Source organism: Chiloscyllium plagiosum, chromosome 25 (genome assembly GCF_004010195.1).
Source record: "Chiloscyllium plagiosum isolate BGI_BamShark_2017 chromosome 25, ASM401019v2, whole genome shotgun sequence".
Taxonomy (NCBI): domain Eukaryota; kingdom Metazoa; phylum Chordata; class Chondrichthyes; order Orectolobiformes; family Hemiscylliidae; genus Chiloscyllium; species Chiloscyllium plagiosum.
The window spans coordinates 40319983-40344745 of NC_057734.1; the positions used below are offsets into that span (position 1 = coordinate 40319983).

At 40.4% G+C, this 24763-nt stretch overlaps 1 protein-coding gene and 1 long non-coding RNA gene across 4 annotated transcripts in view; one reads left to right on the top strand and one right to left on the bottom strand.

The window, feature by feature from the left end:
• Positions 1-20083, top strand: part of LOC122562772 — a 74699-nt gene extending 54616 nt beyond the window's left edge. Inside the window, exons 2-4 of the long non-coding RNA XR_006315414.1 lie at positions 4983-5084; positions 16241-16329; positions 19974-20083. This is a non-coding gene — a long non-coding RNA (uncharacterized LOC122562772). The remainder of the gene's footprint in view (positions 1-4982; positions 5085-16240; positions 16330-19973) is intronic.
• The window catches only part of acads (acyl-CoA dehydrogenase short chain), a 210794-nt gene that overhangs the window by 137240 nt on the left and 48791 nt on the right, over positions 1-24763 (bottom strand). The gene's annotated exons all lie outside the window — the stretch shown is intronic.

Genomic DNA, 24763 nt, shown 5'->3' on the forward strand with positions numbered 1-24763 from the left:
ACGTCGATTCTCCTGTTCCCTGGATGCTGCCTGACCTGCTGCGCTTTTCCAGCAACACATTTTCAGCTCTGATCTCCAGCATCTGCAGACCTCACTTTCTCCTCCTTTTTTGAAGAAGTAACAAAGAGGACTGATGAGGGCAGAGCAGTAAATGTGATCTATATGGACTCAATAAGGTGTTCGACAAGCTCATGGTAGACTGGTTAGCAAGGTTAGATCTCATAGAATACAGGGAGAACTAGCCATTTGGATACAGAACTGGCTTGAAGGTAGAAGACAGAGGGTGGTGGTGGAGGGTTGCCTTTCAGACTGGAGGCCTGTGACCAGTGGTCTGCCACAAGGATCAGTGCTGGGTCCACTGCTTTTCATCATTTATATAAATGATTTGGATGTGAAGTTTGGAGATATAGTCAGTACATTTGCAGATGACACCAGAATTGGAGGTGTAGTGGACAGTGAAGAAGATTATCTCAGAATACAACAGAAACTTGATCAAATGGGCCAATGGGTCTCGGAGTGGCAAATGGAGTTTAACTTTGATAAATGTGAGGTGCTGCATTTTGGAAAGGCAAATCAGGGCAGGACTTATACACTGAATGGTAAGGTCCCGGGGAGTGTTGCTGAACAAAGAGACCTTGGAGTGCAGGTTCATGGTTTCTTGAAAGTAGAGTCTCAGGTAGATAGGGTAGTGAAGATGATGTTTGGTATGCTTTCCTTTATTATTCAGAGTATCGAGTAGAGGAGTTGGAAGGTCAAGTTGCAGCTGTACAGGACACTGGGTTAGGCCACTTTTGGAATATTGTGTGCAATTCTGGTCTCCCTCCTATTGGAAGGATGTTGTGAAACTTGAAAGGGTTCAGAAAGGATTTACAAGGATGTTGCCAAGTTTGGAGGGTTTGAGCTATAGGAAGAGGCTAAACAGGCTAGGTATGTTTTCCCTGAAACATCAGAGGCTGAGGGGTGGCCTTAGAGAGGTTTATAAAATCATGAGGAGCATGGATAAGGTAAATAGACAATGTCTTTTCCCTGGGGTGAGGGGAGTCCAGAATTAGAGGGCATAGGTTTAGGGTGAGAGGGGAAAGAATATAAAAGGGGCAACTCTTTCACGCAGAGGCTGGTGTGTGTATGGAACGAGCTGCCTGAGCTGCCAAAGGAAGTGGTGGAGGCTGGTACAATTACAACATTTAATAGGTATCTGGATGGGAAGGGTTTAGAGGGATATGGGCCAAGTACTGGCAAATGGGACGAGATTAATTTAGGATATCTGGTCAGCATGGACAAGTTGGACCGAAGGGTCTGTTTCTGTGCTATACATTTCTCTGACTCTACATGGGAAATCATATAAGGTTGGACCTTTCAGAAATTTGTCACTGAAACAAATAAAAGTGGTACAGTCAGCGGAATACCAGGAGAAAACAAAGTGTCGACACACGTGCTTTAATTGGTGCCAGACTGTGCTTTCTTAATACATTTTCCTTCCTCACCCATCTGATTGTGTGTCTGTATATGTATAGGACTTTTTAAAAAGGAGTAGAATTAAATTTATAGACTTAGCAATTAATATTTTTTTCTTAGCATTGGTTAAAAACAGCATTAGATTACAATAAATAGCTATTTTCTTGAGAATGGAAAAGGCTGGTATGCACATTATTTTAAATGAGAATTAGAGAGTTAGGCAAGATTGAGCAATTCAGTCGTTTATAATCAGATTTTCACATTTATTGGGACTTCCAAAACGGAGGGGCTTGATTTCCAATATAATATCCCAGTTAGTGATAACAGGTAACAATGAGCTAACAAAATATAAACTTTCTTTCTTGCCATTTGTTGGATCTGGGCATCACTGACTCAGCTGCATTTTCTGGTCATCCTAAGGTGCAGTTAAGAATCAACCACAATGCTGTGGGTTTAAAGTCAGTTCAGGTAAAGATGGCAGATTCCCTTTGCATAAAGGACATTAAGTGAAGCAGACAGATTTTTAGAACAATCAATACTAGTTGCCATTAGAGAATGTTTTAATTCCAGATTTATCTGCTAAAAATATCCATTCAAAATAATCAACCAGAGTGGTTTGCCTATTCACGAACTAGTCAACACTTGTATTATACAAATGAAATTCAACAATTGTTTTTGTTGCTAGAAATATAGAAAATGAGTGATAATAATTTCTTTCTGCAATGATGTATGTACATAGTGATAAGCCAAGGTTTTGAGGAAGGGTCACGCAACCTGAAACATTAACTCTGATTTGTCTTCAGAGATGCTACCAGACCTGCTGAGCTTATCCAGCAATTTCTGCTTCTGTAAAAATGTATCTATTGTTTGCAAGGCATGGTATCTCTAATCAGGAGATTACATTTAGGATGCTCCAGGATGAAAGGCTTTTTTAATGAGACCTGATTGTTGCAATAGATGTAAACCACAATGAGAACTCAAACCATCACATAACACTCATCAGCATACTTACCAGAAGCAATCACTGGTTAGCTATCAGGCAGCAGGGAATCTTTGTCGATTTTTAAAAATATTTCTTTCCTTTCTAACCCATGGCAATGGGACCAAAAGTAACACACCTTAAATTGGCTGACTGAAGACAGGAGAATCGACGTTTCGGGCATAAGCCCTTCTTCAGGCTTATGCCCGAAACGTCGATTCTCCTGTTCCTTGGATGCTGCCTGACCTGCTGCGCTTTTCCAGCAACACATTTTCAGCTCTGATCTCCAGCATCTGCAGCCCTCACTTTCTCTCTGACTGAAGACAGACCAAGATTGGCTGCCTCTTGCCGTGTATGATTCATTAGATCATCACAAAGTACAGTAATCTATAGTCCAGGAAACCGAGGGCAGAATTTTAAGGCCCTGTATGTTCACTGGAGCCCTGCAAGCAGCAGGCAGAGCATCAGAAACTCATGAGTGCATTGTCTGCAAATTTTCTTGTTAGTATCAAAAGTGCAGGCAGGGATGGCCTGAGCACAAAGGTATAGTGTCAACAAGAAGGCACAGGGGAGCCATTTTAATTCACATGAAAGTATAAAACTCACAAAGTAGCCAAACCATCCTATCCACCACCTCATAACAACATGCCCTGCCTCTACCACTGCCCAGCTAATAATTTCCCTCAATTGATTTCAATAGAAACAAATATGAGAGGTGATTAATAGACATTCCAAAATTGCCCATTCTACACCACGGACCAAGATAGTCCTATATTTTTCCTAATTTCACATGCTCAAAATGTCATTATCATAACTGATCAACATTACATTAAACATGACTCAAAATGATTTGATTCCTGTAACAAATAAATGGGAATTATAATGTTGCTGATGGTATCATAATATCGCAACACAAAAGCAACAGTCCTCTCCCTTCCAGACAGTTTTATGAAAAGGTAAATTAACTATTCCTGTGACGAATCTCACCTATAATGAAGTGACAATCATACTTGAAGATTAATTATTGAGTTCAGGTGCACTTACTTCCCTCTCATGCAAATATAAAAATCAAGGAGTTTGTCTTTGCTTCTTGCCATTTCTAATGTACTGTTCTGGAATCGTACATGATTAGACATATTTAAGACATGAATAAAATACTTTTATTAGGAATTAAAAGCACCTTGCATTCAAATAACAAGTGGAGTACTGTGAAACTACTGTCTTGAATCATAGTAATGTTATAAAATGTTCCTTTTTTAGTATATTTTATGCAAAGTGGAATATTGCAGTCCTGGCTTGTTTGTACTATGAGATGCATTAGCAAGAATTAGTTAGTTGTTCAGATCACAACCATATATTTAAATGGTTGATGCACTCGCCAGTAACTACAATATATTAGGCCAGTTCAATTAATACTTACAAAATCATCTTTATAGCTCTATTATTCTGGCTGATATCCACTTTGACACAGAGGAAATATCAGTCTTGAAAATGTATTAAAATTCAGTAGTTTAATCAGGTTTTCACATCTGCGGAAAATCTGGGAATAGAGGGGCTTGACTTCCGATGAACGATCCCAAGTAGTCATGACAATTAACAATGAGCTACCAAAATAAGTCTATGATATCATCATTCCAATGTCTTTTATTTCCATTTGTGGGATGTGAACATCACTATCTCGGCCAATATTTTTCGATTATCCCTAATTGTCGAGGGAGCAATTAAGAATCAATCACATTTCTGTGGATCTGGAGTCACATGTAGGCCAGACCGAGTAAGGGGAGGTGATGGTCCAGTGCTATTATTGCATTAATCCAAACACCCAGGTAATGTTCTGGGAATGCGGTCTGAATGTTCATCATGACAGACGCTGAAGATTGAATTTAATAAAAATTCAGAATTAATTGTCTAACGATGACTGCTGATTGTTGGAAAAACCCATCCAGTTTACTAATTTCCTTTGAGGAAGGAAACTGGCATCCTTACCTGGTCTGGTCTACATGTAACTCCAGATCCACAGCAATATGGTTGACTCTTAACTGCCCCATGGACAATTAAAGATGGGCAATAAATTGCTGGCCTAACCAATGACAACCACATCCTGTGAAAGAATTTTTAAAAATAACTTCCATATAGCAATGTTTGCAGCATTAAATATGTTTTGAAGAAAAATTGGAAAGCACAACAGTCAATTTGTGCACAGAAAGATCAAGGAACAGCAATAATTTTGACTTGATGCCTGTGTAATTGGTGATGGTTTGAGGAATAAATATTGGTAGGACAATTGGAATCATAGTAATGCTATAAAATGTTCCTTTTTTAGTACATTTTATGTAAAGTGGAATATTGCAGTCCTGTCTTGTTTATGCTATGAGATGCATTTAGTAATAATGGTGTAAGAATTAGTTAGTTGTTCAGATCACAACAACAAAAAGTTTTTAACTTCACCTGAGAAGTTGTCAGTTTGAAAATCTCAGCCAAACAATGGCACCTGCAATCAGTACTGATTTGAAGTATCAGACTAATCTATGTACTCATGTACCCACAGTGTGACTTGAATCCATGGCCTTTTGGCTCAGAACAAGAAACTACCATGCAGCCACATGACACCCTATATGGACTGACTGAGCAAGCAGACCATCTATTGGAGGTAAATAGATGCAATACCAGCAAAAACAGAACAGGGTTGATGTCTCAGAAGCTCGTGATTGCAGACACCAGCAAAAACCCATCCCAAGGAGGTTCTTGCACTTTCTCTGATAGCACTGCAGGGCAGCTACTGGTACTGCAATGAGCTCGCGTAGTATTCTTGAAGTCAGTGGAGATCCCATTACAAAGGTGTCAGCAAGCCTTAGGGATTTCAATGGAAAACCTTCTACCAATGTCAAAAATATTAATTACTTAACAAATAAACTGATCACAGTTCAGAAACAATGGATAAATGTTGGAGTTGTTTTTACGTAGAAAACAGATACAGACAAAATGGATTCGGAAATGCAGCAACAGACACTTCCAGCTCAGCTTTATTCATATACATCAGAAAAGTGAGGGCTATTAGCGCTTTACCATTTAGAACTGGTTTGCATTAGAATTAAAATATCTACCTCAACGTGCTTTATCAGTTTCAACAGATATGAATCAAGTCAATTAGAATAAACAGGACAGAATGCTTAGAAATGCCTTAAAGCAAAATCCATCGTTTTTGCAAGCCAAGTGAATCTTCTTCGTGTCCTTCAGTTTAAGTTACTAGATATGGCAATAACGCGGAGGATGGTATTTCTGGCAATGATAAGAAATTTATCAATGTTCTCATGGCAGGATTCAGCTGACAACTAATTCAATTCCTGGCAGCAATTTCTATACTGTTAAGCAACTTGTCTACTGAGAACTTTACAACAACGTGCAAGTTGCATTTTCTTTGAAAGATTTGAAATTTATTTGTTAAGCAACAATTTTGAAACTTTATTGTGATTTTGGGTTGTTAAGCACTTTTTTACCTCAGTCAAACCAGATGAAAAATATATCAGAAAAAGTTCTGTGGACTGGCAGATTTCCTAGAGGTTCAAGAAACAATTGAGAAGACATTTGTAGTACTCAAAGCCACACCTAAGAACAACAATAGATTTTGTCTGATTAATATGCAGTTCCTGTTGAATGCTAATGATCTTATTTTGCATGTGGATTCCTCGAATACAAGAAGTGTCGCTACGAAGAACAAAGAACAATACAGCACCGGAACAGGCCCTTCGGCCCTCCAGACCTGCACCGGCACATTTTGCCCTTCCATATTAAAATTACCTTCACTTACAGGATCTGTATTTCTCTAATTGTGTATTCATCCAGGTGTCTCTTGAATACTGCTATTGTGTCTGCTTCCGTTACCTCCTCTGGCAGCACGTTCCAGGACTCACCATCCTTTGTGTGAAAAACATGCCTCATACAACTTTTTTAAACTGACCCCTCCCCCCTTGGTGCCTTGAACTTGTGTCCACTAGTAATTGACCCCTCAACTCTGCGAAAAAGCGTCATAATGTCCACTGTATCCAGGCCATTCACAATCTTATAAACTTCTATCAGGTTGCCCCTCAAACTCCTGCGTTTGATGAAAATAAACTCAGACTATCCAACCTTACAAATGGCCACATGGAGAAATACTAAAGTCTTCATTATTTTAGTGATCACAAATAAATCTCCTCAAAGTCTATGCTTTTATAGAGTAAAAACATAAGCTTATTGTGGTAATTCGTTACCTTCAAACCAGGCATCAATATAATGGCACTCTTCCAAATCTTTTCACAGGGTCTCTGTATCATCGACCTCAGAAGGAGAGTAAAGTTATGCACTTTTTCTTTTCATTCTTATGATGTGAATCTCACTGGCAAAGCCATTATTTATTACCCATTTCCCATCAGAAGGCAGTTACAAGACACTGTGATATGGAATTTTCTGCAAGTATAGCACCATATTTATGTTTTTATGGAAATTCCTGCCAATACAACCTTATAGACTGTTTACTCTGCCTTAGCTTTGTGGGGACTGATAGTGAAGATTCTGTAGATTCTTGTACTATCATATCCCAGTCTTTTTTCTGCTTATAAATTCAAAGTCGTGAGTGTCACACATGTATGGATTTGACTTACTTACATACTTTAATAATACATTTATTTATTAAATAATACACAAGACACCAACCCATTGCATCAGGACTTTTTGAAAAAAATTTGCACATGGGGTGTAGCCGCACTGGGTAGGTCGGCAATTTATTGTCCACTCCTAACTGCTCTGGAGGTGATGGTGAGCTTCCTATTTGAACCGCTGCAATCCTCAGAGTGTAAATTGTAGGAAGGGAGCTTCAGAATTTTGACACAACATTAGAGAAGATATAGTGTTTCAAGGATGATATGTGACTTGGAATGGTACATGCAGATGGTGGTGTTCCAATGCAACTGCTGCCCGTGTCTTTAGGTGGTAGAGGTTGCAAGTTTGGAAGGTGCTTTCGAAGATGTCTTACTGAATTACTGCTGTGCACTTTGTAGATGTTGCACACTGCTGCCACTGAATGTTAGTGATGGGTGTGGTGTAAAATTATGTCCCAATACATGTGTGAATCATTATGCAACACATGTATTGGGCCAAGCAGTGGAATGTGGTGTAAAATTTTACTGAATTACTGCTGTGCACTTTGTAGATGTTGCACACGGCTGCCACTGAATGTTAGTGATGGGGAAAGTAAATATCAAAGATGTTGGATGGGGCCAATCAAGCAGACTGCTTTATCCTAGATGGTGTCAAGTTTCTTAAGAGTTGTTAGAGCTGAACTCATCCAAGTGGATAGTATTCCATGATAATCCTGATTTGCACCTTATGAATGTCAGTTAGGTTTTGAGGAAGCAGGAAATGAATTACTCACTATAAAATTCCAATCTCCTATCTGCTTTGTAGATGCAGTGCTTACATGGCTAGACACATTCAGTTTCCAACCAATGATAACATCCTGGAATGTTGATGGTGGGCAATTCGTTGATACTAATGTCACTGATTGCCAAGATGACTTGTTTGATTCTCTCTCGTAGTCATTGGCGGTAGTCATTGCCTGGATCTTATACAGAGCAAACATTACTTGCCATTCACCAGAACAAGTCTGGATATCGTCCAGGTCTTGCTGCGTATGGGCATAAGCTGCTTCAGTTTCTGAGGAGTCACAAATGGTGCTGAAACTTGTGCAATCATCAGCCACCATCCTTACTTCTAGTCTTATGATGGACGAAGGTAATTTGCTAAATTGGATTTGTCCTGCTTTTTGGGTAAAGGATATACCTGGACAATATTCCACATTAGCATCAGGCAGATGCTAATCTTGTAGCTATACTGAAACTTGGCTGGTGGTGCAGCTAGTTCTGGAGCATGTTTTCAGCACTATTGCCAGAATGTTGTCAGACCTCACAACCTTTGCTGTATCCTGTGTCTTCAACCATTTCTAGGTATCATGTGGGGTCATTTGAATAGTCGAAGACTGGGAGTAGTTGATATGGGTCATACAACTGGCAAATCTGGCTGAAGGTGGACGCAATCTACTTTTCTAATCTAAGTTTCCAAACATGGCTTTGTGCCTTATAGATATTTTCCCCAAACCCAGTCCATTAATAAAGATGGTGAAGGGCAGTGGCCTAATTCCAAAGGAATTTGTCTTGCAACTGATATGCAGGCAGAATCATCATCATTAATAACACCTTTCTATGCAACAAATTAGTTTTCTATCCAACTCAAATTATTCCCACTAATCCTCTAATACTTTGACTTATTATGTCGTCTATTACTTGGCATTTTGTTAAATGCATTTTGAAAATCAAGGTATACACTGTTAGCCTGGCTAATTGTATATTAATTGCACATTAATCAGGTTTGAATGAAACCAAGTTGGAGGGCATTAATTAGACTTTCCCTTGAGCACATATAAAGAGATGTCTATTGAAACTGTGGACGTTTTGAGTTAGGTGATGTATGCTTGGAAGTCCCTGGTTTGCGACTGACTGAAATGATGAAAGAACAGTTGGGAAGGCACCAATCACATCAACAGACATCATCAGGCAAAGTCAAGGCATCAGAGAGAGTGCACAAATCTCCAAACACTTCATCTACCAAAACCTTTAAGCACTACCCATCCTGTATATAGCAAGAGTCTGCATCCAACTTATTCTTCATCTAGGTCAGAGTGGAATTAAGTTATCATTAATATTTAGTGATTAACTGAGGACAAATAAGTCAGCTTATAAAATTTCACTTTCTATTGTTAAATTCTGTAAATAAATGTAAGACTAAGTAATGCTTGGATCCAACAATATCTTTCACAAACCAGCATTCCAGATGAGGACAAATTGTGCCCATCAATTTCAGTAACTCTTTTGAAACAATTAACCAAATTATCAAAGATAATCCTGTTCTCCAGAAGTCACGTTGATACTCTATCATTATTCCTTCTGTGGTCTGTTACAACACATTGCCACTGCTGAAATTTAAGGTATTAGGTCCATAATTTCACAAATCTGAGTGATTATTTTTTTTGAAATATACCTTAGGAGGACCCTGAACCTAAGTGAGAATTTCAAAATATAAGCAAGAGACCCCCACGCTATGTTACGTGGACTACCGGACTGTACTGTTATTAAGATTTCTCATTTGGCCCGAATTTCGCACATTGAACTTTATCAACATGATGATGTATTGTTGGCAAGGTGGCTTTCATTTTACTGTTGTGACAATTAGTATTTTTAAAAGTCTGTCATATCTCAAAATTTCACTAATTGGCTATTAGTGACAAGTATGTTATGTCTCCTGGAAGACATACTTCTAACAATTTGTTTACTTGTTGAAAAACACATTGGTTTCCCCATTCCTCAAGAAGCAGTGCAAGAGTAATACCATATATCCTTTATAGGCTTTGACTCTTGAAAGACTTTATATAAATGAAGGTCTTTATTTCTTCCAGGAAATCTCTAGCACTTGCTAGTGCTGCCACAGCTCTCTACTATCTTCTTGGCAATTCCAATCTGACTGCTCCTATAGTAAATTCCAATGCCATTAGCTGTGACTGTAATCTATCCTTCAGAGTTCCATAGAAAATTTGCATTGTACTCAAAACATTAACTCTGATTCTCTCTCAACAAATGCTGCCAAACCTGTTGAGTTTCTCAGATTCTTCTATTGCTGCCTATCCTGGTACTCCTGAGAAATAGTTTAAGTATACTGTTAAGCAAGTCCAGTTTGTTCTCGTCCATCATTTGTTAGCCAATCTAGGTTCATCTTACCACATGCCTTTCTTTTATCTCTAAAGACGTGCATGGCTTACTTCTGCAATAGGTTAATTTTAAAAGGTATTTGATTTTTCTTTTCTGTTGCTCTGTCGCTAAGTAGTAAGGCAGCACAATTAAGCCAATTCAAGCTGTCTGTCATATTTGCAAATCTAGTCTCCTTAAAACTTGGAAGGAACATTAAAATGTTATAAGAACATAGGAACAGAAGTAGAGCATTCAGCCCCTTGAGCCTGTTCAATAATATCACAGCTGATCTATGGCCTAACCTCCACATACCTGCCTTTGGCCCATATCTCTTAATACCTTTGCGAAACAAAGATTTATCTATCTCAGATTTAAAGTTAACAACTGATCTAGCATCAACTGCCATTTGTGGAAGAGAGTTCCAAACATCCACCACTCTTTGTGTGTCGAAGTGCTTTCAAACATCTTTACTGAACAATCTGGCTCAAATTCTCAGTCTATGTCCCCTTATAGAATCCCCAACCAGTAAAAATAGTTTCACTTTATCTACTGCCTTTTCCTGTTAATATTCTAGAAGACGTTGATCAGATCACCCCTTAATCTTCTAAATTCTAGAGAAAACAGGCTTAATTTTTATAATCTCTCCTCATAACATAACTCCTGAAGTCCAGGTCTCATTTCGAAACCTGCACTGTCCACCCTCTGAGTTGAATTTATCCTTCCTAAGGTGTGGTGCCCCGATATGCTCACAGTATTTCAAATATGGTCTAACATGGTTTTGCATAACTGCAGAATAATGTCTGTATTTTTATACTCCAGTGCGCTAGCTATAATGGCCAGCATTCTATTAGGTTTCTTGATTATTTTCTGCAACATGACATTTTAGATCTATGCTCCTGAACCCCTAGTCTCTTTGGACATCCATCGTATTTAACTTCATGCCATCTAGAAAGTACCCTGATTTATTTTTTTTCCCTAGAGCCAAAATGGATAACCTTACACTTGTTTACACTGAAGCCCATTTACCACATTTTTGCCCATTCAAGTCTATCTAATCTCTTTGTAATTTTATGCTAGCATCTATACTATCTATAGTGCCACCTAACTTTGTGGCATAAGAAAAGTTGAATGTATGATTTTCTATATCAATACCCAAGTCATTAATAAATAATGTGAATAAGTGAGGCCCTAGCACAGATCCTTGTGAGAGACCACTTGTCACATCCTGCCAATTTGATTACCCAACCATTAACACTACTTTCTGTCTCTTTCCACTCAACCAATTTCCCAGCCATATCAATAATTTGCCCTCAATTCCATGGGCTTCTACTTTAATTAACAATTGCTTAGGTGGGACTTTACCAGGTGCCTCCTGAAGTCCATATCATTCCCCTATCCACCACCTTAAATCACCTCTTCAAAATTTTCAAGTTTAATCAGTTGAATAAATGACCAAAAAAATGGACTTTGATTGATCAGAGTGTTGCCATGGAATGCAGCTGGAACTGAAAATCTCTATAACTCTTTCTTGCTTCAGGTATTTTTACTGCAGTGAGGGAAACACACCAAGCGCCCTTCCAGAAATCCCAATGCTTCTCACTGTATTATTCACCCCCATAAGCTGCTCTGCTACCCATGAACCAATCAGTTTCATCCTTAGGTTAATGGCTTGTGTATCCATGACTAGTCAGAATTGCACAAATCAATCGGCTACTTGTAGCCAGGCAAATCTCAACCTGCACACATATCCTGCAATGCTCTCACAAAGTCCACCCCGCTCATTGCTTAAACAAAGCAACTGTGTAAACACTGCACACAATAACTTTCAGAGGCTCGATTTCAAAAGTCCGGCAATTCCTTCCACTGGTCCTTTGATTTAAGATGGTCATACAGTCATAGAGAGATACAACATGGAAACTGACCCCTCAATCCAACCTGTCCATTCTGACCAGACATCCCAACCTAATCTAGTCCCATTTACCAACACCTGGCCCATATCCCTCTAAATCCTTCCTATTCATGTACCCTTCCAGATGCCTTTTAAATGTTGCATTTGTACTAGCCTCCACCACTTCCTCTGGCAGCTCATTCCATATATGTACCACACTCTGCGTGAAGAAGTTGCCCTTAGATCCCTTCAAGTCTTTCTCCTCTCACTCTAAAGCTGTACCCTCTAGCTCTGGACTCCCCCACCCCAGGGAAAAGACCTTGTCTATTTATCCTATCCATACCCCTCATGATTTTATAAACCTCTATAAGGTCACTCCTCAGCCTCTGACGCTCCAGGGAAAACAGCCACAGCCTATTCAGCCTCTCCCTGTAGCTTAAATCGACCTACAAAGGAAAGCATACCAAACGTCTTCTTCACTATCTTATCTACCTGCAACCCTACTTTCTAGGAACTATGAACCTGCACTCCAAGGTCTCTTTGTTCAGCAACACTCCCTAGGACCTTATCATTAAGTGTATACGTCCAGCTCTGATTTGCTTTTCCAAAATGCAGCACCTCATAATTATCTAAATTAAACTCCATCTGCCACTTCTCTGCCCATTGGCCCATCTGATCAAGATCCCATTGTACTCTGAAGTAACCTGCTTCACTGTCCACTTCACCTCCAATTTTGGTGTCATCTGCAAACTTACTAACTATGCCTCCTATGTTCACATCCAAATTATTTATATAAATGATGAAAATCAGTGGATCCAGCACCGATCCTTGTGACACTCCACTGGTCACAGGCCTCCAGTCTGAAAAACCAGCCTCTGCCTTCTCCCTTTGAGCCAGTTTTGTATCCAAATGGCTAGTTCTCTCTGTATTCCATGAGATCTAACCTTGTTAACCAGTCTCCCCTGGGGACCCTGGTCAAATGTCTTTCTGAAGTCCATTTCCTATGATTCTTTTTTCCCATTTCAGTTCACAATCAAAATCGCAAAAAATGAAATTATACAGTCTTTATAGTATGTCCCAACAATTGGGGTCTGTTTCCAATATCATGGCATTTTGACCAACTGCACCAGGCAGTATGATGACTGTTATACAAGGCAGTCTATCTGAGAGGGCTAATAGTGGACATTCCATATAGTTCTGCCCATTTTACATACATGGCAGCCCCTGGGAGGAGCTAGTCTGTTAGTCTTTGAGCCACAGCCATTCTACAACCATGAAGTAGTTTAGAAGAAAACAATGTCTCTTATTTAATGCTCATGTAACTTGTTATCTTATCATTATGAAGTAAAGTATTTTTGTTACGAGGTACTCTTCCGCCAAAGACCTATTTGTGGCTGATCCTTCACCAATTATGACTAAGCCTGGCTGATTAGTGTACTGCCATCATCTAGATGCTACATATATTCACGCATAGGCCTGTTCATTATTGGCAAAAGAGTTTGTCCTTAAGTTGCATCTTTTTAATTAAGGAAAGGATTATGGAAACTTCCATTCCCTGCTGCATTTCCCTTGGCAACACCCTGACCAATCAGAGCCTACCTGCCTGTTGTGACGTTACCCAGATAACAAAGATCAACAGTTAACAGTTCCTTGTCCATCTCCAAGTCAACCAATCAACAGTTGTACAAATTGCTGTTTTATTTCTAAACTTCGTTACGTACATCCCAGTCCTAAGAAGCAGAAGATGGAATGGTTTGACTTTAAGTCTCTTTTTGGCAATCCTTAAGTTCTGTGCTACCAAACATTTTTGTGCTACCAAACATTTTTGTGCTACCAAACATTTTTGTGATCTGATTATGCTTTCCAAAGACAGATTATTTCAAGAGATTACACATTTTTGTGAAGGTTTTTTGCACGTGTCATGCACTTCCTGATATCCTGATCATTTTTCCCATTAGGTTATTCAGATTCCCAGGTAGTAAAATGATGCTTGCTTTAAAATAAACAATTCCAATGTTATTTTTCATCTGGGTACACTCCTTTTCTTTGATGCTACCAAGCACACTGTTTTCTGCAGTTTAATGATAATCTATATCTGTCACTGCTTGTTACAGTTGTATCCCAGAGTCTTTATGGATCTTCTTCATACCGGACATATTACTATTTCATCTGAATATTTCAAAGCACTACAAAAAGTGACAGCAAGCCAACAATTCTTCTTAGTTTCTTCACAAACACGCTGTGAAAGGAAATTGTGATTTATTGTATTTATAGCAATTTATATTTATATTGATTTCAGGTGACTGGCAAACAAGCCAAAAGGTGACTTGAAGAAAATCTTTTCTCCACAGTAACTGGCTAGGATCCAGAATGTATTGCCTGAAACTTTGATGGGGCAATTCAATTGTGGCTTTCAAAAGAAAATTAGATAATTATCTGAAAAGAAAACAAATTTCCAGCAAGACAGAAGAGTTGGAAAAGCTGAGTAGCTGTCACTGACAGCCGATAAGGACATGGCTGTAACAGACTAAATGGCCTCCTGTGCTGTACAGCCGTTCCATAATTCTAACATGTTGACCACTTGGGAAATTAAACTCCACATCACAATGAGATTATTTGATTCAGCTGTTGAATTTGCTTTTGAAGAAATAGGTCTCAGGTTCAAGATGGTGTGTGATAAACTGACAGTTCTTATGATGTACTTGGTGTTGTTGCAAGGCGTCAATTCTTTCAGGTGAACTGGCTGTTGTATTTACAGCTCTTTTAAAAATGATGTCCTCTTAATGGAGCACACAGTGCTGCTGTGCATTGTCCTACCTTCCAACAGCAGTAACCAAGACAATCGCTTCTAAGTGGCTGCTTTGGGGACTGAGGACATAAGGAAAATGAGACAAAGTTCCAGAGTCACAGGCAATGGAAGCTCCTCCACACTGCTGTGGACTCAGCAACAATAAGGGATTGAATGTATTTGAAAGCTGAAAATGTGTTGCTGGAAAAGCGCAGCAGGTCAGGCAGCATCCAGGGAACAGGAGAATCGACGTTTCGGGCATAAGCCCTTCTTCAGGAATGAAGAAGGATGCTGCCTGACCTGCTGTGCTTTTCCAGCAACACATTTTCAGCTCTGATCTCCAGCATCTGCAGACCTCACTTTCTCCTCCCGATTGAATGTATTTGACAGCTTCAGAGATACAATACTATTAAAATTGTCAATGCTTTTGCAACATCATCAGCTTATATTTACAGAGCAATAAAACAGCATGAGATGTTTCACAGCAGCATTTTATCAAAATAAAAGATGCATTTTACAGAAATGTTGTGGATTTTTAAAAAGTGTCACAATTTGTATGTTCCTTTTACTAGGTGGTAACTAATGGTAATTTTCCTGTTAAACCTGTAACACCAGTTTGATTGTCACTCAAATAGACTAAAATTAAACTGCATGTTACAACTTGTCAAATCAAGTGAAAATAAAGATCAATTACTTTCCTGGCTCTCCACAGTCTAGACTTCACATAACAAGAAATTAAACAAAGTATTTCAAATTACACAATCAGAAATTAGCAATCACTCCATCTTTAAAAAATTTTTGCCTGGCCACATTTGCAGAGCCTAACATTGGAAAATAGCTTGGATAATTAAAAATAGATTAGTGTGGCTTTGATATCAATTAACCCTAATTTTTTTTTAAAAATCTCAATTGTTGAGAACAAAAAGCTGTCACAGTGCACCATCTGCTGGTTTGGTTGTTATTAGCCAAATTAAATTCAGAGCCAAAAAGCCTGATTCAGTCAATAATTTACTAGTAGACTGTAACTATGGCCAATGCCACTGCTGGGGGCAGCACATCACATGCATGTTCACACTAGAAGTGGTGTTTTTCAAATTGCACTCTTAAGAAACTATAAATAACTGTAAATAAGGTCATCAGGTTTACAAGAATATGAATACATTGGGAGTGGTAATCTTTAGGAAGAGACTTTTCCAGCCACTAAATTTCTACATTTTCTCTTTTCAACAGGCAAACAGATTATGTGTTTAAATGCAGCCTTTATGTAAATAATGTGACATCATGGATGCAACTATGCATGCACCAATGGATCAGGACAACCATAACTAATAGTGATGCTCTATCTCCTGCTTTAGGAACACACACCCTATCAATAATAAGGGAACATCTAGCCAATGGTGTGCAAAACAACATTAAATTGAATACAAGTTTGAAAGCGAGACAGGTGAGCCATTTTGTTCATTGCTCTAACATTTTCAATTTAGACAAAGTGGACTTTGGAGGGTCTGACAACAGAAACTGACCACAATAGGTAGACACTAAAATACAGAAACAAGAGGGCTCATTGGAACATAAGCCTTTATTACTCAAGGTTTGGGTAAAGATTTGTAGCTAGGGCACTGGTTGCCGTGGTGTGAGTATGGTTGCCGATCTGGGAAGTTGATTTGCACATGTTTCGTCCGCTGTCTAGGTGACATGTTCAGGGCTTTGGAGCCTCCTGTGAAGCACTGCTGTACTGTGTCTTCTGGAATTTATTTGGTTCTGTTCCTGCTGCTTCGAATTGCAGGTTCCAGTTGTTCGTTATAGTGGCTGATATATTGGGTCTAGGTTTATGTGTTTGGTGATGGAATCCATGGATGAGTGCCATGCTTCTAGAAATTCTTTGGCTGTCCTCTGTTTAGTTTGTCCAATGAGTGTTGTGTTGTCCCAGTCGAATTTGTGGCCCTTGTCCTCTGTGTGTGGCTACTAGGGACAGCTGATCGTGATATTTCGTGGCTAGTTGGTGTTCGTGGATGCGGATTTCTAGTTGTCTGCCTATTTGTCTTATATAATGTTTTGTGCAGACTTTGCATGGAATACGTTTGTCTTGCACATGATGGATATTGGGTCTTTTGTTCTGGTGAGTTGTTATCTCAGCGTGGCTGTCGGTTTATTGGCTGCCATGAATCCGAATGGCCGGGGAAGTCTGGCTGTCAGTCTGAGATGTATTTTATATAAGGTAGTTCTGAGATGTATTTTATATAAGGTGGCACATGTGTTGGGACATGGCATGTCCGTTAGGCATCTGTGAATGAAGTTGTGGGGATATCCATTCTTGGTGAACTCTGTAGAGGTGTTCTGCTTCTTCACTTTGCAGGTCAGGTGTGCTGCAGTGTGCTGTAGCCCTTTTGAACAGGGTCTGAATGCAGCTTGTCTTGTGTTTCTTTGGGTGGTTGCTGTTGTAATGCAGGACCTGGTCAGTGTGTGTGGCTTTTCTGTACTTCTGTGGTGCATTTACCATTCTGTGTTTTTTTAACCATCAATCCAGGAATGGGAGTTGGTTGTTGGTTTCCTGATCTCTCATAAATCTCCCTGTGAGCATGGTGTTAATAGTCTGATGTGTGTTCTCGATTTCTGTTCTCTTATTAATTACAAAAGTGTCGTCCAAGTATCTGATCCAGAGTTTGGGCTGGATTTGTAGGAGGGCTGTTTCTTCCAAGCTTTGCATCACTGCTTCTGATATGAGCTTGGAGATGGGTGTCCACAGGTGTCTCATTGATCTGTCCATATATTTGGTTGTTGAATATGAAGTGTATCATCAAGCACAGGTCTAGTAGTTTGAGTGTGCCTTCCTTGTTGATAGGTTCCCTGTCGTGTTGTCTATTCTACCTGTCCAGGAGGTTGGCTATTGTCTCTCTGGTTAGAGTTTTGCCAATTGAAGTGAACAGTGCCGTTATAACAAGTGAGATCATTGTTTCATCCTGGTCTATGTTTATGTTCTTGATGTTGTCTAGGAATTCCTGTGATGGAATTTTTGGATCCTTTGATAAGATGTTTCAGTTTTTGTTGAAGTGCTTTTGCCAGTTTATGCGATGGAGGTCCAGGGAGTGCCATAATGGGTCTAAGTGGTATGTCTGGCTTGTGTACCTTGGGTAATCTGTAAAATCTTGGGGTGTTGTTGCTTTCTGGTTTCGTCCTTTGTTGATCAATCCTGGTTATTGTCCATTTCTTTGCAAGTTCCATAGTGTATTTATTCTATTGGTTAGCTGTGGTGTGGGGCCATACTCCCTCTGTAGGTAGGTGTTGGTATTTGCAAGTAATTTCTCTGCTTTCTGAATATATTTGGTCTTGTCCATAATAACCTACAAATCTTTGCGCAACTGACACACTAAGACAAGCAAGAAAATGGGAATTCTGTGTCAACCACCTAAGCGCTACACCTTCGGCATCCATACAACTCCGATCCCTGTATGGATGCCGAAGGAATCAAATGCTTAAACCCTGTGTCAGATACAGATCACCAATCAACAACCCACAAGCCAGAGAAACGGTCAGACATAACAGTCTCAGGATGATCCAGGCTATGAATATGGACGCGCACAACAGACTACACAGGTAACGACAAAAACTGCACGCCAAAAATCATTAATTTCAAAAACAACCAATCAGAAGTGGACTGCGGCAATCAAACAGGCCATCACCATAGGACAGAACAGAGCCACATACAGAAAGAGAACGGCTCTACACAACAAAATAACAAAGCTAACCAACAGCAGAGAAGGCAATGCAACAGACACCTGGGTAAGAAACCTCTCCAACAGACAGCTTACAGACACAAAAAGCCAAGGAACTCAACTACAACCATGGGGATGCAAAGACGACAGTCTTCCTAGCTGTACTAGAACGTACGCTCAGAACTAGTGGAATAACCAAAGAGACACAGCAAGCAGTCAGACAAACTATTGTAATCTTACTAACAAAGAAAAGACAAATAAACAACCTCAATACCAAAGAGACAGAAGCCCTAAAAACATTCAAAAATGACAAGTACATAATCATAGTACCAGTGGAGGAGGACAGAATGACGGTTATTATGGACAGGAGCAAATATATTCAGAAAGCACAGAAACTACTTGCTGAACGCCAGAAAACAGCATTCTAAGTATGTACTTTATGTTAGTCTTCACAGTAGAAGTTAAAAATAAAGTATCTAAGAAAGTACAAGGAAACTAAAAATAAATCAAAGGAGGAACATACTAAATACAATATATACAAGTCTCTAGGACCTGGCTGATTTCATCCCAAGATATTAAAAAAGACAAGGGGAATTTATAGATGCCTTAGTCGTGACCCCCAAAGCATTCAGGTCAGGACTTATCCCATTGGATCCAAAAACTGCAAAACGCTACATTATAATTTCTGAAGGCTTGGAAATGCATTTAGGAAATATAGGTCTATTAGTCTAAAATCTGTCATGGAGAAGTTACTATAAGTTATTTAATAGTTATTAATGTTTAATCAGGCTAATGTTGAGCCTGACTAAACATTAACTACCAGAGACAGCAGCATGAATTTGTAAAGGATGAGCTAAGTCCAATTAACATAGGGTGTTTTTGAAGACTTAGGGACATAAGAATCTATGATTCTTACTTACGTGGATTTCAAAAAAGCATTTGATAAATTTCGCATGGGGACTGTCTATTAAAATGAGACTAGCTGGAATTGGAGGCTACATAGTAATGCGAGATAGAAATTGGTTAAGCAGGGAAGCATTGGTATGAAATCAATGGGGATGTGACTAGTAGCTGTGAGTTTAACGTCGAGTGAAAACAGGAGAAAACATCCACCAAAAAATGGTAATTTACAAATTGTTGTTATCACTGAAATAATGACAAAGTAACTAATCATGTCTCAAAACCCTGTTGATCACCTAGTGAGTGCCAGTTACATACTTTCTTTATGCAACCCTCCTCTCTTACTGAATTTATTTGCTCAATTCTTACACAATTTAAGCTCTTCTACATGCTTGGCTTACTGCCAATCTTACTAATCAATTTATTTTTCTTGTTCTACTTTTAATGTCATTTCATTGGCCTCGCTGACAAACAGAGGAAGGAAGAACAGAGTTCCTTTCGACATTGACCCTCACTATCAACACTGTTAACCTGACAAGCATCCCAATTCCTGGCAACACAAACCCCCAACAGAAAAATCTCCAAAAGACAATATAATTTAAACATATAAGGTACAAGCAAAACAAAATTGCGTGGGAATGATTAATGGATTATAGCATGCTGACAGTCAGTCGTGCTATTTAGTGGTGGATTAAAGAATGGTGATGGTGAGTCATGCTATGTTTGTTTATCTTTACTATTTCTCAATTGATAGTCAATGATCTATGTCCACACGCTACTTTTTTTTTCCAAATAAAGAAAGGATAAGGTTCTGGCTGTGCACTTTGTTCAGAAACAAAATTGCAAAAGTTAATCTGCATAAAATATGTGGGATAGATTCACAGATTCTAGTCAGCATTTGAAAACCATCCCTGCGAGCTTTTGGTATTGTGGCACCAAACCAAAACTCTGTAAATTTTTTTGCAAATGTGTTTAGTTGTAATTTTAATGTGTTTTATTGTTTCCATTCATTTTGTTTGTACATTTCCATGCTTTCACACAAAGAAAACATTCAGGAACCAACACACAAAATATGGAAGGAAAGGTGTGTATGGTATGCAGGAAAAGTCTGGCATTATTGTAAGCAATAACAGAACAGAATTAAGGCTTTAACTCTTAACTGTTAAACTTTAAGGCTGAGTTTTACCAGAAATCAACTGTGTATCAGTTTTGGTGACATTAATGCAGGGCTTCTCTGTACAAGGCCAAGCGTTTTTTCTCACACTATCTTTCCAAACTCATCACATTACCATACAGCACGCTTTTCCAATTTTTCTACTTGCCACAGGCGAAATTTCTCCCAGTGCCAGCATTCCCAGGATCCCAAGCACCGGCACCATCTTTGAAGTCCAGCCATGTACCTGGTCAAGCACTGACAGTGCAGAGTCACCCTTCACCACACATATAATGGGAAAGTAACCACAAATCAACCGCACATACATTGCACGGCTGACACCTCACTGCACATTCTTACATCTCCCGCTGTGTAAGAACCAAGCCACACAACTAACCCATCCTTAGCCCCATCCCATCTTTTATCCCTAAGTCAGTACTGCTCTTTCCTCCATACCTAGCCTAGCCCGACATCTTCTCATTGTTAACTGTGGGACCATCACATACATCCTTAAAGTATTAACTTCTATTCAACAGCAGCAAAAAGGAAGTAGGAGCTGCGCTTCTCCGTCAGAAACAGGTTGCTTGCTTTTTGAGTGCCTGTAAATGTACAGTTAATAAATAATCATGACATCCAGCTTTCATGCACTGGAACGACATGTCAGTCAAGTGCAGTCTGACTGGTTATATTTGATGTTGCTTTGTTCTGTCAAACAGAAGGTGGTATTCCCCTCCTCCTTGGGAGACTCTTCCAGCTTTTCGGAGACATCCCCTCACAGCCTGCTCCAGTTATGCAGAGTACAGCAATCTAGGATAATGAGGCATGTTCTGTCTGGAGCATAGTGCAAGGAGTCCCAGACCAGATCATGCATCAGAACTTAATCTTTGGCAGATCTATTGTCTGCCCTATCATAGACCTGGTCGAAGAATAAGTTGCATTGTATTTATTGCATCGGCCTCAGTTAGGGAGTCATTTAACAGGGTTATCAGCCATGGTCACGGAAGGTAGCTCTTGCCCCCAGTAGCCATCCCTATGGCATTGGGCATTGGGCCTTCGAAACTCAGCAAGAACATGAGAGCTTTCAAAGACATAGACATCTTGGCAGCTCCCAGAGTTACTGGCACAGACTTAATGAATGTGGTACCTTTGATCACAGATGACTTGTACAATGGATGAAATAGAATCCTTGTTTTCTTTTTGCACTACTGCTGCATTCTCGAACGCAGTGATGCCAATGTTGCCAGATCTACTGCTCAGGCTGAGCATTAACCTCATCTCAGAGAAACAAGATGAAACAGTGTGATGTGTCACAAAATGAATTAGTAACTACTTTGATACATTTGTGGGTTGAAAATTGAGAGCTCCCACACAAATCCCCAGTGGATCCTTGGAAAGAGCCAGTCACATTGAAGTTCAACACAGCCGTTAGCTTGATGCTCACAGGATCAGACACCCACTCCTTCGAATTGCAGGTTCCACTCCGGCACCAGGCACAGTCCTGTGACAGTTCAAGATTAGATTCCCTACAGTGTGGAAACAGGCCCTTCAGCCCAACAAGTCCACACTGAACCTCTGAAGAGTAACCCACACAGACCCATTTCCCTCTGACTAATGCACATCACACTGTGGGCAATTTAGCATGGCCAATTCACCTAACCTGCACATCTTTGGACTGTGGAAGGAAACTGGAGCACCCAGAGAAAACCCACACAGACACGGGGAGAATGTGCAAACTCCACACAGACAGTCGCCTGAGGCTGGAATCGAACTGGGACCCTGGTGCTGTGAGGCAGCCCTGGGCCATCCTCAGTCTGTGCTGACCCTGTGCCTTTGCTCACTTGGGGGAAATGGCATTAACGGCGATCGACTCTGGTCTTTCTGTTCCTCCTGCATATCTTGCGGGGCTCTTCAGCCGCTTTGTCCTCATGCGGAGGTTCTTCAGCATCTGCTTAAGGTTGCTGCTGGTCTTGGACTTGCTAATGCATCTGTTCCTCCTCCATGTCTCTACACCTTCATTGTAATGCAACAACAGCAATAAGAACACCTTTTGTGGCTCAATTCGTCTGTCAAACTTGCAAAAGAACCTGTGTGAGGAAATATGCAAAGCAGAACAGGCCCTTGGTAATCTGAGCAGTCAGCATAGCACGGTCCTCCATATAGTGGGACATGGAGCCCTCCAACAAGGGAGGGTCATGGAATGTCTCCACATGGAACTTTGATATAGTGCCTTTTTCTGATGAATGCAGCACTGGCCAGGTCACAGAGAGACAGTAGGAGATTGTAAATGTTGTGTGAACACTCAGCTCTTGGCCTCCCGGTTCCACATCACTCATGAGAGGCATCATCCCATTTCAGAGCACCTTACAGAAGGTGAGAGGCAATCCTTTCTGTGGCCCCTGTGTAGCCTATGAGACCTTGGACTATCTTTATAAATTATGGTCCACAGACACCACTTTGAAAGTCACTGTGACTGATTCCGCTTCACAGAGATGACTATCTTCAATCTGCAAATGACCAATGACATGGTCAAGATTCCTTTGTGACCAGGATTTGTATCTCACACAGTTAACCACTGCCTGTGTTTCACAGGAACAATGCTATGATTAAAGATGACTTCAACCTGTACTATGCAAGTCCCTGGTCAATGCAATTGCTCCTTGAATAGCCTCACATTGCTCACAAGCAGTGTCTGCATGCTCAGGCAGCAAAAGATACTGACTCTGTCCACTCCGGGTACGGTTGCAGCCACTGTTCATTTACAGTGCACATGGTCATGTCGATTAAATAGGAAAGAGTCGCAGCTCATGCTAGGTACACCGAGTCACAGGCTCAGCCTGGTCACCAAGCACCCTCCCAAACCTCCATGCTCTTTCTTCCTGACACTGCCTGTTGAGCCCATCAGCACTATTCCTCTATGTGTTCCCACACACCACCTGGAATTACATTTGCCCTCTCAATATTACCCCCTAGATTTAGTCATGATCATCATTATGCTGTACAGACCTCCACAGTGCACAGTGGGGCTGACTGCCCACAACCCACTATGCTACCAGTTTCTCTTGTCTACCCAGGCATTATTCTCTCGTTGCCCACCTCCCCACTATATGTCCAATATCCTCACTTCACAATTCTTTTACCCTCTACAACCCATGTTGCTTCCTCCAATCCTGACAGTTCAGTTCACCAACTTCCTTAACAAGGAGTCCCTTGACAAACCCTCATCCCTCCGATCCTTCTTCAGATGACCTTCAGAATTGCCTGTGGGTCACCCCTTTAATTGGATGGACAGCTCCAATTGACCTCTCTCTGATCTCTGTGCAGCTCCCCAACTACTCACTATGAATCCCCTGACTGTTTGCACTGGAGCTGCTGAACTGACCAAGGCCCAACCCCATAGTTCCCTGACCAGTTCAAGCCAATGTACCGAGACTGGATGATGCCCTTGAATTATGCCTTTTTACTGGGAACCCATGGTTGAGGCAGCTCCTCTTGACTTGACTGAAGACTGCTCTCCTTAGATTCTGAGACATGGCCATTTGGTTGATACATGTGCAGTGTATTTGCCACAATATACTGCTGGGGCTAAGCGCCAAAGATGGGCATTTAGAGAAGAGCAAACAGCTCTCATTCCTGAAGAAGGGCTCATGCCCGAAACGTCAATTCTCCTGCTCCTTGGATGCTGCCTGACCTCCTGCGCTTTTCCAGCAACACATTTTCAGTTCTGAGATGCAGCCTGGTCCAACCCATCAGGTGGGCACCTTGTCTTTGACTCCCTGCAGCAGATTCACAATGAGCACCAAAGTGCAGAACCATACTGTAAGCTGATCAGAGAATGTCAGATGTCAAGATCCATGGACAAGCATGTGTGTGGTCACTGCCCATGGAGCACACTCTGAGATGTTCAAGCAAGTGGTGAGCTGGAGTCACCAAGTAACAACTCTGACCTGCATGCCGGTAATACTCACCATCAAGTTTTCATCCAGCAAGTGGCAGGAAGGGAAACTACTCATTATTGAGGTAAAATTAGGTAATAATGGGATGTTAGTACATGCAGAGGCCCCTCACCACTCACTGTGAAGAATCTCATCTCTTCATCAGATTCTCATCAGGGT